Here is a 20,577-nt window from a genome sequence, read left to right as displayed (position 1 = left end):
GTAGATACTGTTAGGTGATAAATTATCCCAAAGGTACTCAGGAAAATAAAGTTTTCTACCTGTCCAACCAGCTTTCAAAGCTCATCCCAACAGCAGATGTATGGGAGCAGCTCAGCTGCAGTTTGGGGACCAATTAAGAACTAAAAGGAACTCCAGCAACATGTTAGAATTAAAGACGGGAATAGATTAATGGAAGCTGAATTGTTTGTCAGACAACTTTTAAATGCTTATTTGCATCTTAATGATGGTTAATTAAAGAATGGAAGACTGATAAGTATGTTGAGAAAACTAGAAACCTGAATTTTCTTTTGCAATATTATTTTTATCCTTATATATTTAATGTAAAACAGAGTACCCATGGTACTTCATTGTTCTGAAGGATATTGTGGCACAAAAGATTGAATTACAAGTGTTTGAAATTAGAATCTTAAATTCCTAATTAGGCATCTAAATATGTGGTCCTATTTTGAAATAGTTCAAGACCCTGCAGTTTCAATTTAAACCTCATTCGTGCATTTCTTGTAGAAAGTCTGGGGTCCTTTTGCAATACTGCATCAGAAGAATATTTCAGGAGGGCAGGGATTGGCCTTGACTCTGAATAAATATAATATAGAGATAAAATTTACTTTGTGCCATTAATAAACCCAATAGGTTGGTTGCATGCTGTATGGAAGAACTCGTTCCCTTGAAGGTGCAGTAAACTTACCATTTTTCACCTAGTGGGAGATCAGTTCAAGGAGCTAGAGGATATATAAACATGATTGAACTGATGAACTGGCAAGCCATGGTGCGTTCAGATATCTGATTTAAGATGCTTTCATTCTAAATTCCTTTCCAGGTTCACAAAGAGTGCACACATATTTGTCATTGTGACAAAGCCCTTGTTGTGCAATATGCATTTTAAACTGTGCTTAGTGAACATAAAATCTTAGTATGAATTGCCTCAGCACAAGCTGCTCTTATTTTTTATAACTACTAGAAATCCAAAGACATTTATGTTCATATGCCTGACATTCATTCTCAGGAAATAAAAATTCTTTGGATAGCAGTGTGTCACACTCAGTGAAATTAGTGTACCATTCCTCTAGTTTTCTGCATACACACACACATACACACTTTTATATACTACCAAAATATATTAATTTGTTTTCTAACAGCAAGTTTGAATGATTCTGGACATATAATTGAATGTTTCAGAAAAGAAAAGAAAAGAAATTTTGTAAAAAATAATTATTTTATTGCCTCTGAGATTCCTGTTAATATCAAAGGAAATATAAATACTAATGGTGAGTTAGTTGTCTTCAAAGGCCATCAAAATACTTGTTTTTAAAAAAATAGAAAACAGAGGTCCATACTGAAATGAGTAAACCAGCCACTCTGTGCTCCATCGTGAAAAACGTGTGTATACTTTTCTTGTGAAACTAGTAAAAATTGTATGAGATCTCTCATACTCTAAGTACACCCTTACAAAGTAAATCTGAAGAATTTCAGAATCTCTAACCAGTTACTCTAAGAGAGCACAGCAAAGTAAAACTTTGAAATGAACATGTACTTTGTAAAGCTGTTGTTCCCTCTCCAACATTTGCTTTGCTTGCTAAAATGAAGTTTTTGAGCCAGTGACATGACTAGTATTTATTTCAGAGATGGATCAGGTCTTTAAGTTTCAACTTATTAAAATTGATTTGGGTTCCATTTATGTAATTGAGAACAGGATTTTTGCCAGCAAAATTAAACTCTTTCGACCATTTGAATAAGGAAGTTGTGTACAGTCATCTATATTTTATTTGTACTGTGTTAGAACTGTCTGAGACTGAACGATTCTCCTCTTCCCCTCTAAATCAATTCCATTATGATACAGAGCCAAAAGAAAATGCAGTCTGCAAAGTCCTATGTAATTCACATTTATAGGTGTTGAAATACATATCTAAAATCTGAAAGTGGATATTTATATACATGTATTTCAAGTTCTCAGGTGCACAAGTTTGATTGTCAACATAATGAGAAAAAGCTCCTGTCTTGACAGTAGTGAGCAGCTCTAAATACAGACCAGCTGCCTCCAGCAACTGGAGTTACTGGAGTTTAATATAGCAGAGCTCCTCAAATGTTCTGTCTTAGCTAACCATGTGTGCCATCTGTGCAGATCCAGCTTAAAGACTGTTCCCATTTGGGTCACTGTCTTTCCCTGGAGAAGGCAGGAACTGGTTATTCAGGCAGAAAATGAAGCTTCAGCACCCAAATGCTGCTAAAGCTTTGCCTGCCACAGAGCAACGGAGAGATCCTGCCAGCTGATGGTGTCCTGCTCTCTATGGCCACCCGTTCCTTGCACTGGTCAACAGCAGTTGCCATACACCTCAGATGGATTTATTCAAGAGAAGTAGCAGCCAAGTGCTTTGGACTGGTACAAGGCAGAAATAGCAGAGTGAGTTTTGTGGCTTCTGTCAGTGCACTGGGAACCTCTATGCTGGATCTAGTTCAAGTGCTGCTGATAATATTGCTAATATGCTTTTATGAAATCTCAATACCCTCAACCTACTGATTTCCCAACCCAGATGTTAATTCAGATAGAGACATATAGTACAATCGAGCCTTTGACAATCAAGATAACAATCACTCAAAATTATCCATAGATTTTTGTGGACTTAATCAAAAAGTTTTGGGGATTTTTAATTATTTTACCCCAATCCTTAACTCAAAATTAATTGTCCAAAGATGGAGAAGGAAGGAAGGAAGGAAGGAAGGAAGGAAGGAAGGAAGGAAGGAAGGAAGGAAGGAAGGAAGGAAGGAAGGAAGGAAGGAAGGAAGGAAGGAAGGAAGGAAGGAAGGAAGGAAGGAGATACATCACTGAGAAACAGTGAGAAATTAATCCCTTCTTAATAAAAATTAAAATTTTTATTGTTATATAGGCTAACAGGCTTAATCCTTTCCCTCTTTTACAACTCCCTCACTCTCTGCCCCCCAAAAACACCTGCTTTTAAAGTCTCTATGACAATGGTTAATTTAAAACCTATATGACTTTGAAGAGTGTAACTCTCTAGCCATCTCTGCTGCAGTTTGGAAAGTTTAGAATGGTTATCCACTCAGCATAAGGAATAACAAAGAGCAAAACAGATATGAAAACTCAGGGTATCCTTTTTCTCCTCACACTCGCCCTAGGAATCCATTCAGTACTGACACAAGAAAAGTAAGGAAATTCTTATATGTGGCTTAGAAAAGCAATCTGTCCTGGAAGCAACTCAGTTATCAGCAGGAGAATGGGATGAGAACAGCCAGTAGGAAAAGAAAAGAGATACAGAGAAAAAGTAAATAATATGTACAAAGACCTGATATAAAAGGAATATTAGTTTCAATTTAATCAAAGGACACACAGTTGTGATTCATGGACCTCTGCACTCCAAGATCAAATATAATTGTGCCATTTTGAAGGAAAGCAGGGAAGTGAGATGGAAAACTATTGCTGAAAATATGAGCACCTACTGTATCTTACTCATGAGGAAAGACAAGGGACGAAAAGAAAAGGAAATTAAAGGATAAAGTCTTATGTCATCATAATGTGTGGAAGATTAAAAGACACTTTCTCCAAAAGTAGTACTCCTCAAATAAAGACTATGTGGTCTCCAGAAGAAAAACAAGTTCTTTCCCTTAAAAATACATTAAGAAAAAATGAAAATCACTACTGAAGCATCTTTCAAGACTGCTGATGCATTCATAATGACAGTTTTCTGCAAAAGAATGATGGAAAAGTCCCTCAAAAATAACCCAAAGAGGCAAGGAATTACGTAAATAACTATACAGTGCATACATTTTTAGAGAAAAATCGAACTTTATGCTTACTAATGATTAAAAAACATTTAATGATGTGTGTATCATTGGTTTAAATTGGAATATTTGTATGTAGGATAGCTCAAGTGAACCATGTAAACAAAGATATTTTGGGGACACAAATAATGAAGAAGAATCAAGAGAGGAAGATAATTATGATGAGTTCAAGTATGTTATTAAACACAAAATAATGATGATGAAATTGGTTTCTATAACAACAGATGGAACACCAGCTATGTTTGGATCCAAAGTTTCATGGCTCATCATCATCAACAAACACTCAGAGGAAAAGTGATAGACTTGACACATGGTAAGGGAGTAGTGATGAAAAAAAAGTTAACTCCATTCAGGTCAAAGTCCTTTAATATTACAGGTCATGCAGTATGTTATAGACAGTCTTCAAAGACAGAATTTCGCAAAATGAGGTGAGCTGTGCCAGTGAAATTAATGTTCTAAGAAAATATATTGATCTTTTTTTTTTTCAGAGGTTGAGCATAATCAATAAACAAAGAAGTTGGTGAACTTTTCATGCTTCACTTTGCCAAGTTCATTGTTGCCTGAGTTCAGTCAAAAGCTAAAGGAGAAAGAAAAGTCTATCACACACATGGCAAGATGAAAGAACTTCCAAGTGCCTTGAAAGTAAAGATATTCAAAGTGAGGTTTGGTGTGTAGATACAATAGAGGAAAAAATAAATGCCAAAAGACCTCAATACTCTGTCCTTAAAGTAGTTCTAGTTACAGCATGAAAATAAATTCAGAAAAGTAAGAAAAATATTACAAAAAATGAATTCCTTAAAGACAGGACTGCAAATTTGAAAATTAATTAGCTGTATATATTAAAATATATTTAGAGTGACCAGTGTAATCTGTATCATCATGTTCATGACAGTAATAGTCTGTGTGCTTGACTATAAGGGTAAGCTAGTATATTAAAAAATTAAAGTCTCACAAAGTAAATGGGTGTCTGCTTGGAAGACTGGAGCAAGGATAAAATGTAGGTGTGAGGTGAAACCTGCAGACTTTTTCCAACTATCCCAGCAATCTCCTCAGATCTATTTACCATATTATTTGAAAATAAAACTTTTCAATTTATACATAGGGCAAACCTACATGACATGCATGAGAGAGCATGTTACCCCTCATATTTCAACAAATTTTCAAAAGTAGTAACAGAAATCATGTAGTATCAAATATTCCAGTAGTCATTTAGTTGGCAATGCCAATACATCTGAACACTTATCCATCTCCTTACTCTGCTGAATATACATTTCATAATAAATGATACATTAATGGTAGCAAAATGATGATGGTTAAAAGAGACATTTATGAGTCGAAACAGTTGTTTGTGTTCTTAGCTCTACATCTGTTTTCTTCATTTGGGACCACTATTAACCTTATTTTTAAAACCTATGCTTAAATTTAGATGCTCTTCACCTACCACTTTTTCTGCAACTCTGTATTTAAATAAATAAAGAGGCCCAGATTGCCTTAGAAATCTCTTCCTCCACTAAGTCTAAATACTTGAGGGTGATCACCTATGGAAAACAAACACTTACTTAAAGGCTTCTTTTAAAAGTATCTTTAAAATGTTGGTCTTAAGCAATCTGTATTTATAATATCTTACCTTGTGTTGCCTTAACATCTAGAACTATCTGTGAATTCATCTGTTGAGTCTGACTCCCATAAACTGTGTTAAATTTGGGGGAGGAGGAACCCTAAGAAAATTAAAACAAAATGTGCCAATAAATATTTATTTAAACTGAATTCCCTACTTTATTTCTATCTGCTCCCCAAGGATCCTTCAGATTTTCTCAGTAATGATAATTTAACTACAGAACATTAAAATAGTGCTTGAAATGCCTTGAAACTAGGTATTCCAGCCAAAGCTTGTACATCTGCATGAATGGCAAAATAATTATTCATAATTAGTGAGTCATGTTATCATATTGCACTAAGCACCAAGAGGAGCAATGACTATTTATTATAATTATAATTATTAGTTTAAAAACACCATCATGAGCATGGTGCTTTTACAGAATTGGTAAAGGTAAAATCCATGACCCAAAAACTAGGTGTCTGGAGACAATGGGACCAGGAATAGGAGAAAAACAAAACCAAAGGGGATTGAAGAATAACAAACTATAGAGAAAGTGGTAGAAACATAATGGATATTCTCTTGATTCTAGAACTACCACTTGAGCTAACTTGATTTAAAAAAAAAAAAAAAAGGTTTTTTTCCAAGTATATCTCTGTCTTGCTAGGTTTGTAGAAAGTCTGCAATAGTAAATTAAATAGACTGACCTCATTTTTTGGCTATGAGGGCATGAAACATACTACAACTCACTGCCATATAGTGAATCCTCTTACTCTCCACAACAGAGAGGCTACATCCAGCCAACTATCATGAATTGTTCCTGGTCCGCACCAGCCTCTGAAAAGGGGCAGTCTTTTTTTGGTCAGGCTCCAGATCAATTTTTTGGTAGTTGGTCCAGGATATGTTACGGATAGTGCTTATGAATTGTATAGATGTCCATACATTTCTTTTAAATAATAGACCTCGTCTTGTTTAGTTTACTACTGAAGATATAGATGGAGAGATCAAACATCTAAACTGAAGACACAGGCAGTACTGAATATTGACAAACATATAAAATACGTAAGTTCTGGTCACCCAGACATTCATATCAGATATATAGAAAAAATATATACCATCAGCTTTCCAGCTAACATGCCTATGTTTCTTTTCTGTGAAATGAGGATGTGAGCGTAGCAGAAGCTGCTTGCATAGGCCTTACTCTGTCATAGAGATAAGATGTTGCCAGACTCTACATTTGGATTAATCAGACTGGAAGCTTTTCAAATATTACAATTCAGGCACAATGTTACCAAGCACATGCTGGTGTCTTAACTACAAAATACTTCCTACCTCTGAAGCTAATCATCATGGAGGGTTGATGATGATTATTATGATTATTATTATTAATAATAATAATAATTATTATTGTTATTATTTTGTACCCTGCTTCTTGGAGCAGATTGCCTGTTCGTAACATGATGGTCTTTTTGAAATAGATAAATACCTAGCTTAAACAACCTGTGTTTGTAGACATTTCTTCTTTATATTTAGATCTGCCTGTATGCAGAAAAAGACAACATGTGCATAGATATGTATACACAAGCATATATGTGTTTGTGTGTGTGGTTTTTTATATATATACTTCTTATAGTACAGAGTACTTACTACATGTACATATATGTAAATCAACTTCATATATCTGCATATATTTATATACATTCATTAAGATACCTATATGTTCATATAAATAATATATATATATAACTACATATATATGAGTGTATGTATATATGTACATATATTCTTTTTTTAAGTATGGAGTTAAACAGTCTTTTTCTTTCCTATCCTTGAGTCTTCATTCCTTCACCCTCCCCAAGTTATGTGTGAAATTCATTGTACACCTGCCAAAGATACACTACTTTCAGTACAAACGATGATACAGCAGTTTTTGGACATTAACACAGAAGCTGAGTTAATCTTGAAGCTGAACAGTTTTGTCCCTAGTGCAGTGTTCTAGTACTTAATCCAGAAAAGCACCTCTTGTGAAATCTTGATGGTAGAAAAAATATTTGCCTACGTGAGAGATCCTGTCTGTCTACTTTACTCACATGGAACCACACTTACTTAGTATGAGTAGAAGTCTCATTGGTTTCCACAGAATAATCAAAATGTTCACTGAATATGAACTTCAAAACTGAAAGTCTAGGGCTCGGAGACACTGTGAAAGTGATTTCAGTGGAAGTTGATGAGGTATTTGAAACAGATTCCCTTTCAAAGACCTCTGAATCTGCTTGTTTGAAAAATAATTATTGTTATCTTTCAAATTTAGGATGGATTTCTATCTGCCTGTCTATCTACGCTCTTTAACTAACAGACTGCTGCTATGTTCCCTGATGATGCAAATGCTGTATTTCACTTAGTATTAAATATGCAGCAAACTAAGTCAAAATCAAGATTTTACTTCAATCTCTCTCTCATTTTTATTGTTTACAGCTGTGGGCTGAAGCCTTGCCTTTCCTACATCATGGCATCTGAGCTTTGATTCAAGGCAGTTCAAGAGGCACTACTGAGGAAGTTATGGAAGAAAAAACATTGCTTGGCATGAAGGCTCTGTAGCATCCAGCACAATTCTGACCCTGCTAGAATATCCTTGGCAGCTGCTACAATCTGCTTCCCAGAAATCAATGATCTGTGTTATTAGCCATTGGACTTAGACAACTCACTCTTCAAGATTCTCTCTTTTAAAAAGTTTCCGATCGCCCAGTCTTCTGATACATTACCTTCATCTCATACATGTCCATTAAAACTGCTCATAACAGATGTCCATCCATATCATGCTGATTCAAACATCAGGATCCCAGGATTTTAAAGCTATTAATGTGTATGCTGTATATGCGCACAAAGTTGTCAAATTTTCCAGGACACTGCTTTCTAGAGCCTCATATTATTATCTCATGGGGAGTCTCTAAATCATACCTACGTAAAAATGCCCTGCGTGTTTAATAGTGTGGGGTAGCTAATAGCTAGCCAGACTGAACAGCAGTTACCAAGGTCCATCCAAAAAGCCCGAAGCTGATGCTTACAGCCTATGCTATCATTAGGAGCACTAAAGTTTTAGCATAAGGAACAAATAGATGGGCTGGGACACCTCAGCATGTAAAAAGGCTGACTAAGGCTGGGAATTATGATAATGGTCTTTAACTCATATGGCATGGAGAAGCTGTGAGTGAGAAATTGTTTAAGGTTACTTATAATACAAGAACTAGCAGGAATCAGATAAAGCTAGATGGTTGCATATTCAGAAGAAACAAGAGGGAACATCTCTGCAGGCAGTTTAATGCATAGTTAAGTTCTGTAATGTCTTTCTTCAGGACTTTTGTAGATACTAAAAGTTTATGTGGATCTACAAAACTACTATAAAAGGAACCATAGAAGAAATTGTCTTTGAGAGATTTAAATACATACATAACCCAATTTGCAAAGCATGCAGAGCATGATTTCTCATAAAAAAATATTCTGAAATATATTACTGTCTGCTTGTACCTCTTCTTCTACTCTTTCATGTGCTAACACCACTGAACATGTGAAACTTCTGGTGGATCTGACCTGACTGACCTGCTGCTGCATCTGGCAACGTTGTTCTTATGTTCTACTGTTTGAATAATTTATTCTGACTATGCACAAGACTGGTATCAATGGACCCCTTCAAATTCTGTTTTCCCATCAATGATAGAAATACATTATACTATAGTACGGTATTTTTATGTAACTTTCATTGACACCTTCTACACAAACTCGGAAAAATTATTTTCATTTTGTTACAAAATGGTGTGACCATACAGCATAAGTCATACAATCATTATTTCTTATTTGTATAATTATTATTTTCAGTTATAGATTCTAAGCTATACAGATCTTAGGTTTACTCCTGCTAGAAGTTCAATGATCATGAATTCTTGAATCTTCATGTTACATATCAGCAGCTTCATGCACTTATTGCAGCTATATTGTAATTAGATTTTAAAAAAAGAAAACAAAAACAAAACCACAAAACCCCCCTGTATCCAAAACCAAAGCAGTGGAAAAACATAAAGCCAGCATATCCTTCTTTTAAATGGGTATCATAGTGAAAGCTTAAACCATAACAAAGTGCATTGAGAAATTTAAAGTTTATGTTGTGGACAACATAAAGATAATACATCACATGCTTTAAGCCAATACAGTATCACAGATCTGCCCACTTTGAAAGCTAGAGACTATCAACATGACAGCAAAAAGAGAAATGCTTGAAAGAACCCAGGTCTTTATTTGATAGTAAGCAAGAGTATTTCTATTAGAAATGGTAAGTCATCAAGAAAATTGAATGTTTCCCCTATTAAAAAAACATCATGTGTGTGAAGTGTGGTGAAAATCAGCAAAATTGTTACATAGATAAAACATTTCTTCAGCTGACATACCTATGTCCCGTCAACTTTTATCTACCTACTCTGCTGGCAAAAAAAGGCACAACTGCTAGTGCACAGTTAAGGCCCTCAAGAAAACATCTGGCCTCATAAACTCTTGCAATATGTATCCCCTACATTTGATTGCAGAATCAGTATTTCCAGGATTACCACATGACACATGATTGGTTGTAACAAAATACTGTCCTTTTTAACTCTTTCTTGGAATATTGTAGTCTGTATAATTACACCAAAAAGTTAGTCAAAATAAGTAGAAAATCAAGTGTATAGTGACAGAATTAGATCTGAAATTAGATCTGCCATTGAAAATTGAGTGGCAAGGAAACTACTGCAAGAAAACCAGTATCGAAGTATACGCTGTTTTTTTCAGGTCTTACCCTATCTTGACCCTTCTCTGTGTCTGTTTTTCTCCTTCCTTTTACTGCATCACCTAGCCCATAGCATTTCTCATTCACAGAGGCTACACTCACACAGATGTTCACATCAGAAGTACATCCATTTTGGAGATGCTTCTTTTCCCTTTTGGATCTTGAGAGAAGGAAACTGCTATGTGAGGATTATCACTTTTAATTAGTGATCTCTCAGATTGAAGCATGTAGAAAAGCTATGACAGCAAAAGGAAATAGGATGATTTTAGCACTGCTAATCATAGAGCCAAGAAACCTTCACAGCAGTTTGTTAAAGGGGCGACCTCTGATTTAGGCAAGACTGAAGCAGGAGTAATACTGGCTACATTGGTAGTGCTCCACACATTTAAGGGCTAAGTCTTGTAGCCCAGGAGACGAAGAGCAGATCACACATGCTGCTTGAGATTGGGCTCCTCTGGGCAGATAAGGTACATTCCTCTGTCCACACTATTCTGCCCTGGGTTTCCTCTTGAGTCCTGTGATTGTATGACATAATCAGGGTGTGTATGTGCTCAGTTCACAGCCTGAATAATAACATGAAGGCTGTGATATTATTACAGTATGAAAATGGGTGTATACATTGCATGCCTTGGGCTATATTTTGATTGTGGAAGGATTCAGAGACTTCTGGGAGTATTAGAGGATTTTGCCTGCTGAAAGCAACCATATTGTCTACTAATCACTGACAAGCCTGCCTCATTAAATAAAGATGCCACCAACAAGAAAAATAAGAACTAGTGAGTAGGATTTGTACTTTCCTACCTTCTATTTCCAAATACTTATACCTGTTCCCATACTGACAACAGGGTAGTGTGATGGCCTTTCTTCAGACATTTTGAATGGTTCCTCTTTTGTCTTCACTGGAGACTCGAGTGCACATCAGTTCTTCAGTGTAGACTTCTGATGTTATCCGATTCTTCAACAGTTCTTACTGCTGAGCAGTTTAACTCGCTGAACTACATTAAATCAAAGTGATTAAGGATCGTTTGCAATCTAGCTTTTTTTTGATTAGAATTGTTCTGGATAGAAGTGTCCCTGTCTTTTATACAAGGAAAATTAATGTTAAATAGCTAGGCAGTATAATATTGAAATCTCTGCATTCGATTACTATCAAAAACACTGACAGAATGTATAAGTAATATTAAATAATATTTCTATCTTATCACTTAAACAAACTAGAAGATCTTAATTGTAGGAATCATCTTATATACCTGGATTTAAAGCCAAGTGCATGAGAAAGTATTTTGCCTTCAATCTTTCCAGGGCAACTTTCCATGACATATCAAAATTCTGACAGAATTATATAATTCAAAACTTTGAAAGAGTACTGGATCAAATTCAAATAAAAAAATAATTTTCTAACATATATATATATTAAATTATATGTAACTGTAGTTTTTAAAATTACTATTTTAGGTATTATAAGAAGATGTTATAAGCACAGAGTTAATGCCACTGCCTACAGCAAAATGGCAGAGACCCTGACGGAAGGGGACCTTTCTCTCGTAACAACCTGTTCAGCCTGTTGGAGACTGAGCTATTATTTTCTTAATTTTACACAACTTTTGGGACTCTTTTTGACATCTGGGTTTTCAGGTATAGATTCACTCATGAAAATAAGCCTGCCTAGCTTCATGTCTTCCGAAACAGTACACAGGTAATAGAACAACAGAAGAAAAAAAAAAAAGTGCAAGTATATGCAATCAGTACAAGTTTTACAAATCAGGGACTGTATTAACCTAACAGTAAGGCAGACTTCACTCCTTACTAACCAGTTTTATTCAATGTAGCTTTTTTTTTAACAGGGACAAAGAAGAATCCAAGCACTAGATCACCGAGAAATTTTTTTTATCTTACATACTACATGATTATTTTCCCACTTCATAGAAACAGTGTTAACACTTGGAGTGAATATACTCAAATACAATAAAGTTAGTATCTTCTAAGTAGACATAAATATACTGGGATGGAGACTCATCTAATTTGTGAGTTCTATTTGTAATCAGTTTTGAAAATGATAATGCTGAAATGAAAGATGACTAAAGGATTTTAGAATTCTTTGCATGATAGAATTTAAAAGATAAGTAAAGAGGCTTCAATGACCCGTGTCTTTAGACTGTAAACTTAACCTGAGAGTTACATAAAATGTTGATATTCATTTTTCTTTTTCTCAGAAGCCAAGATATATTTAGGTATCCCTTCATTTGGCTATAGAAAACAGGTATATCATTGCTTCTCAGCTCTGTTGTTTTTTCTCACCTCTAAATGGAAGAAAAGCATTTATTTTTGCTTGTTTGTGAGACAACTTGGAAAAAAAGATTTCACTATCTTTCTCAACCAGAGTCTTTGTTTTATGTGGCAGCCTTTGAAAACTTATCTTGACTGAGCCTCACTATATGTATTTCACACATGGTAGAACACATGGATCCACCATGAGAACTGGATCCTCCTTGTTTAATTCAGGCCCTATTTAATGACATTTCTTTCCATCTGTTCATCAATGGTATAATATGGGGGGAAAAAAATCCCACTTGGGTTTATGAGTAAAAAGAAAACAAAAGCCAACAGCAGCTGAAAGAAATACATCTGAGAGCACTAAACTGGGTGAATGCTTAGATCTTTGGCTGAGCTCAAGGTTATCCTTGTTCTAAGGAACGTATTTGAAGCTGAAAGGCATCTTGCTGCTGTCTTTGATTCAACTCCTTTGTTCTTACATTTGTGGGTGTGTAAGTTACCTTTGAGCTCTCCACACCATTGCAATAATGAATATTAAAGCACAGGAAAAAAAAATAGAAATCCATGGGACTATCAGAAAAGGAATCTTTCTCTTTCTGTACAGGTGTCAGTCCTGACATGCTAATTTTTATGCCATATCTATCATATCCACCTCTTTTTATGAGGATATTAAATACTTGTGCATGGGGTTAAGTTATATTTGCTTGTGTACTACTACTGTTAACTATAAATGAAGTGTTAAACCCTTTTCAAACTTATTATTCTGGTAACATCAAATATCTGAGAGAAAAAGCACTGATCTGACAAATCAAGTTACCAAACTTCTCAGTTCAAGGAAAAAAAAAAAAAAAGCAACACAAAAATGCCTCTCCTAAAGACAGTTCCTAAAAAACACACTGCTGCTCTTGCATATGGAAAGATAAAGAAGACAGAATATTCTTGAGTTTACCAGTCATCAAGCTGATGGAAATCATGGGGAAGTTTTTTGGTTTTTTTTCTTTGGAAAAAAATTATTAAAATTTTTTCAAAAGAGTAGGGTATCGTTCCTTGTGACTACTCATTTTTCCCTGTACAATAAAAAATTTGTGTTTCACATGTTACTATGTATTAGTGAAGCTATTAAAGCTACAAGTGATTCTTAAAAAACAATTAGCAAGGGCACACCATCTCAGATTCTTACAATTTGAATACCTGCAAATGTGAGGTTATGCATGCAATTCATAGTAAAATAATGACTCTTGAAACATCACTTTCTCAGGGCAGACTGACCAGGAATGACAATGCTTTTCCTATGCCAAAGTTTTTAGATTTACTTCTATTGTCACAAAGTAACTGCTAAATTGTGTAGACCCGTTTGAGCTGGAAACCAAGCAATTTAGGGTTTTGGAGAGTGTTTTCTGGTAGGGCTCATTGGCTTGCAGTTTCTGACAGAAATAAGCCAAATGTGTTGCCCTTCTAGACATGCTACGTATTTTCAGATTTGAAACTGGGAACACTAGACTGGTGAAAAAAATTGGTGTTAGGCAAAAGGTGCAAAACTCTGTTACTCTAATAGGAATATTTTAGTTATTTGTAATGACCATGTGCAAATCCACATAGCAATATTTGCCTCAAAGGATTTGTTAGAAATTACTTTTTTTTTTTTTTCTGTTGATACACACTGAAATAAAACATCTGCCATGGAATGTGATAAGTAAACTGAAGAGAGCAAATCAGGTTTTAGAAGGAACATGTATCATAAGGGATTTGAGCCTAAGAAATATAAGCCGGAGAATTGCTGTTGTGTGTAATTTGCAGAAAAATACCAAAGAGGAAGCATTAACATGGCATCTCACCATGTCTAGTAATACACTGTTTGGTACAACAATTCTGCTTTCTGTTACATTTTCAGTGAAACAGAAAGCTCATATTGGTGCCTTTTGAGTGTTGCTTATCACACAGTTCTCATAAAATGCTTCCTTGGGCACAAAAGAAATGCAGAATACAAAACTGTAAGATTTGTTAGAAATTCTTTGTGTCTGTCAGCTTTCTATTTATGAGTTGCCTACCAGAAGCAAATAGGACATAGAAGATATTTTGCTCTCAGTTCTCATTGTCTAGGTAAAGCCACATTCATTTTTAACCTATAGTAGCATTATCAAGATCAAATTAAACAAATAATTATGACACGCTTAAAAATAGGTATGGCCTTTCATCTGAAGCTATCCTACAAGTTTAAAAATATACATTAATTAGTTCCTAAATACCCTGAGTCTTAGGGTCTACCCAGATATGTTAACTGAATTAATTTCAAATGTCTGTATCTAAAATCAGTCTATTACCAAAAATAGCATGTACAGAATATTCTCATCTCTCATTTAATAATGTAAGTAGAATCTAGTAGTGTTCATCTCTGAAAATTTTTGGGTTTATTTTCTAAATATATATTGGCACAGTAAATCATTACATCTTAGACTTTTGAAAATTATATTAATATTTGTTAGTCTAAGGCTGGTTTTTTAATGTTTTAACTCTAGATATGTGCAGTGAGTGGGAATAGTTTCTCATAATCTTGACGCCTAGTTCATATATGTGACTTGTAGACAGTACTGTTTTATATTAAAGGCATAAATTTCAGATGTTATACAGAAGACATTTCTGTATGCACTTCAAGGAGCTTTTTTCAGCATTCAAGGCTAACAGGCACATGGATATTATGGAAGAGATGCAGTCTAGACATTAATAAGTGGAGCAGTCATTATAGTATATGTTTCTTTTTTTCTGATATTAAAATACATAATGTGTTACAAGGATCAACTTATGCAATGCCGATTACCTTAAACTGAATCATTTTAGCAAAAAGGACTTAAAATTAAAAGTCTCCGTACGTTCGCACAGGATAACTTTAAGCTGTAATTTTTAAAGTCTCTGTTGTAAAAAAAAAAAAAAAAAAAAAGTGCATCATGCTGAATTGACCAATCTAAATATTACTTTCTGTAGTCGTCCTCCTAGCAGTGCTGGTAGCCTGAGTGCTAATTGTGTGCAAGTGTTGAACCTGAGCCAGTTCTGGTTGCAGTCTCATTAGCATATTCATAAGTCACAGCTTCACGCAGGTGCCAGAAAGCTGCAAAATGTTTTGTGACTATTCACTGCCACAGTAGTAGAAAAAATGAATTACTCTTAAAAAGCTATTATATGCTATGAAATAAACTGTTTAATATTGTAAAGCAAGTTCAAAAACTCTCAAGAAATCACTCCATGCAGAAATGAAACAGGGTTTTTTTTCTTTTTTTTTTTTTCTTGCCTTTCCTTCTCTCTCTCCCATCCCCCTTCCCCACCCCTCCCCTTTGCCCTACAGAGTCGAAAATTCAGATCAGGCAGATTAAAAAGAATGTTTCTTGATTCATCCTCTTTTGAAAACCGGCTCTGGTTTTCTTAAGAGGCCAAGGAAGATAGTGTGATAATTACTAGATTAGACATCTACAGACCCTGCTGCATGAGTGATAAACCAGAATAATGGAACTAAGCTTCTTTTAAATGAATTGGAGTTATCCAGACCCTCACTAATTCAAATAAATTCGAAATAAAAGCACACTCTCAACATGCTGCTGCCAATAGTGGCAGCATGATAAAAGGATTGTCTGGATCAGTGTATCTCTCCACTGCAGGTCACTTTTGGCCATTTCATCTGTAAAATTTTGTCTTTCTGTAATGCAAAGACAATTGATTCAATCGAAATTATATTTCAAAACCTTGGTCAAGCAAAATATTTTAAAGCATTTTCCAGCATTGTTAAATCCAGATAATAAGGCCCCAGCATATCTAACAGTCAGCTTTTGCAAATAAAATTGCATCACTGGTAATAAGAAATTCTTAATTTAGTTAATTTCACCGTTGATCTTGTAGAGAACATTTAATCATTTCTATCCTATATATTAGATTAGAATGCATATTTTATTTCACCTTGATGGATCCTGTTAAATCATTCTTCCTCTAGACAGAGATTAACAGGACCTCAATGACCTACACTTTATTAAAACTTAATACACGGTGATCCACAATCAAAGCACACACTCATATTTTTTTTTAGGCAGAGGAGATACCCTCATTACACCACTACGTTTAAGAAATACCAACTGTTCTTCAGGATTTTGGAATATATTATCCTCTCATGGAGAGACAGATTTAAATTGTGAAATACTCATTTCCTTTTACAATACCTTACATATCCTTTATAAAGATGTATATTTCATGTTTTAATGGGAAGAATATTTTTGTGAACGTTATAAAAATCCATCTCCATAAAAACTATTTTAAAAAATAAGGCAACTACAAGTTACCTGCAGAAGCATGTGTAAGTTACACCCTGAAGTCATACCTATATATTGCATAAAGTGTTCGAGCTTTTTATTCAATGTGTGAGAAGAATTTAACATTGACTGCCTTAGACATTTCCTAGATATTTCTAGTATTTCAGCTAGAAAAGCCTTGGAGGCCTAGGGAGCTGCACACATTCCCATCACAAAGCTGGAAGTTGCCAGTTGAGTGACAAAATGTGCCTCTGCTGTAGCCCTGGACTTCTACTGTGTGACAAAGAAGGAGCCCTGAGCATAAAGAGCCCCAGGGAGCTGGCTGTGAGCTGCCGAAACAATTTACCCAGCACTGTCCACTCCTTGATGAGATTTGTGTGTCCTCAGAAAGAAGGGCATCAGGAAGCGAGTTGCAGACTGCATTATAAGCCATTTCTCTTCCCTGGTGTGTGCATCACAGTCCCTTTACCCCTCAGACTCACAAGCTACTAGAGTTGTGTCCAGAAATCTCTCCCTGCAGATGAGTTATAACAGTTTGAATTCCTCAGGCTGGTGAAGGAAATATATGGGTTGGGTTGAGTTGGGTTGTTATTTTTCTTGCATTCTTAATTCTAAACATCAGGATACTTACTCTATTAAAAGGAGGGTTGGCTCTATTTTAGAAGAGAGTTGAGGTCACGCCAGATATCGAGTGCTTTTGGAAAGGTTTGGGTTGCTCAGTCCTGCCAAGAAGGAAGACCCTCTGCAGTGTTATCATGGCACAAACTGGTGATGCTGGGAAAATTTTGAAACTAAAGTACAAGGTCTAAAGAATGGCTATGGACTCTGTTCTCAGGCTACAGTGAGCTAAATTCAGGAATTCAACTTCATATTTAGGAGCAGCAGCAGACTTTAACTCAGGAGTAGGCTGAGGTATGTGGCTATGACTGGCTATAGGCAGCTATAGGTTTGCCTGGCCTGTGCATTCGCCTGAGGTATCATCAGTCCATCACTCTGCCTGAGCTCTTGCATGGTTCTGCAGGAGCCCTCTGAAAAGGAAGGCATATTAGGTGTGCTTGCACACTGTGTCATAATAGCACAGACACACAGCTTCTGGAACAAACTGGGAGTACAGAGTAATTAGAAATATGGGCAGAGTATGCTTACAACTGCTAATGCCAAATCATGTAAATATACTCATGTCCATTACTGGGCATGGTCACTGGCCCCAACAAAAATCCTGCCCATTTGAACTGCGTGAAGTCTCAGAGTGCAAGAAGCAGCCACACCATTATGCCTTAAGCAGACATGATGTCCTAATTTCCAAGTCTTGAACTTCCCTCATTTATATTTGTAGAAGTTGAAGTTGAATTCAAAACAAAACTTTTTTTTTTTTTTTTGTATTCCCATTACAACCAGTGCTGGAATACAGCTCTTGTCCTTACACTGCAGAGGTGCTTTGAAACAATAAAACTCTGTTCTCAGTTTCACTTGCACAAACTGATTTAGTGGGTGTGGCCTCAACAAATTGGAACATGAGCTTGAGTATACTGAGCATTGAGAAAAAATTATAGCAAGTTTTGCTCTCCAAGGAGAATGTCTGGTTAAAGTAAAATATCCCTACCATGTCCTAGGGAGTACTATCACTGTGTTCCCTTTATAGCTAATGGAAAGGAACAAGCACCTCTGGAGAGTCATTAATCTCATCAGAAGATAGAACAGATGAATATCCCTGGAGGAGCCTATTTTTCTCCATTAGCTATAAAGGGATCCTAAAATGCCTGGCTCAGATTTTAGATGTCTAACTTTCAGATGTTAAATTACAACCGATTAAGTCAATCACATGTTGTCCCTTAGCAGAATGTAATAATTCCCTCCACAACCAGTCAACTCAGTCAGAATTCACAAAGAAAAGGCTGAAAGGATAAAACCATTCCTGAATCTTCCCTGAACCTCCTCACAAATCTGCAGTAAGTCATCCACAGCATACAAGCAGGGAATAATGTATATTCTCAGGAACTCTTGACTCCAACTCTTGCCTCTTTTAAAGTTTAACAGACTTTCCTTTATTTCCAGTTTTGGGACACTAATTGATTTATGAAGAAGGAAAGTGTCAGAAACAGTTTTATCTGCTACTGCATCTAGTGGCTACCATCTGGACAACATTACATATGTAAAAAGTGTTTTGCACCTGTTTTTCACATCATTAAAAACACCAGATATAGTTTTCTGTTGCATTCCAACATCAGTGTTATCACTAGAAACATTATACTTCAGCAGCTGGCTGTTTGAGTTGTGGTGCATCCATTTTCTACCTCATAGACACAGGTAGAAGTCTGTTGCTCTGTCACTTGCAGCAACTCTCCATAGTTTTGCTGCTATGTTCATAAGATTTCCATTTTCATAAATTGCCTAAAATCAAATGCTTTATGGGCTTTCATACAGAAATATTCTTTAAAGTTAGAAAAAAATATTGTGCCAATACAAGTTGTTTCAAATATAAACTTAGCTGTAGAAATGTGGTGACCACTACCTTTTACTAGTATTTGATTACTATATACAAAGGAATATATATTTCTATTTATAGAAGGCTTCACTTTTCATGGTTATGTATTTTTTTTCTTCATATCTAGTTTATTATGAAACAAGCCCTGCTCTTCCTTATTGTAAGGATTATTCTTTACATGACTACCTAGGCTGCCACAGAGCCTTGCTGAGAGGTCAGCTCTAAATCCCAAACTCTACAGAAGCCAGGTAGAAAATAACTGCACATGAAAGTGTATGAAGATGCATATTTTCCAAGAACAGTATTTTCATTGTAACTGATGAAAACTAAACTACCAAAACACCGTTTTTCTCCTAAAATCTAAAACTTCTAAAGTCTTAAAACTTCCAAAACCCTTTCTCCATTGCTAAACATGAACTACCCTTTTCTCTTTGTTTGTATGTACATACACACCTGTGCACAGAGTGTCTCTCTCTCTCTCTCTCTATCTCTCTCTCTATCTATCCATCCAATGTCTACCCATCTACCTATACATGTATGTATATAATATATTAGCATTTTTGGTGCCAAAAGTGCAATTAGAAGTCATTTAAGGTGTAAATGGCAAGGAGGAACTCTAATTTACCCATCTCAATTTCTCATCTTCAGTATGGATTTTTGTGTCACAATTGTATGGTAGGATATAAAATTCCATTCAAAGCTAGGCAAAGAAAAGAAAATCCACTTTCTGAAAACCATGAAAAATTCCACAATATTGTAGCACCTGGCTGCATAAGGTGAAACTGCACCTGGGTAATACCAGCATGGCCGGAACATATGCACTAAGATATTAAGACCCAGACTACAGGAGTAACAGAATTAACATCTTCTGAAAAATGTAATCAGTTTATTATGTATAAAATAGATCTGTACTCCACTTCAGTGTCAGCCATGCATGACATTTTGTTCCTCTGTTATCTTTACTTAACATAGGTAAGTGTTGGCTACTCCAAACCACGACAACAAGGAAAGTTTATTTCCATTTATCTGGAGCTTTTCTAAAAAGCAATAGCTTTTAAAGTATTATAATATCCTAGGGAATGTCTGGAAAAATACAACACTAGACCAGAGAGTTCTCAAGTTTATGACTAAAAATTCTTTGGAACAACACAGTTTACAAAAGCAGCATGTACCTTGAGAAAATTATATAATCAGAACTACTTAGCTATTTGGCATGATATTTTTGGCTGGCAATCTTCATAATAAATATAGCAGGAGGCATCTGATGGGGACAATAATAATATGGTCTAGTAATTTATCTGGA

Source organism: Athene noctua, chromosome 1 (genome assembly GCF_965140245.1).
Source record: "Athene noctua chromosome 1, bAthNoc1.hap1.1, whole genome shotgun sequence".
NCBI classification, from domain to species: Eukaryota; Metazoa; Chordata; class Aves; order Strigiformes; family Strigidae; genus Athene; species Athene noctua.
The sequence above is the reverse complement of the archived record's forward strand: the minus strand, read 5'-3'. Positions refer to the sequence as shown.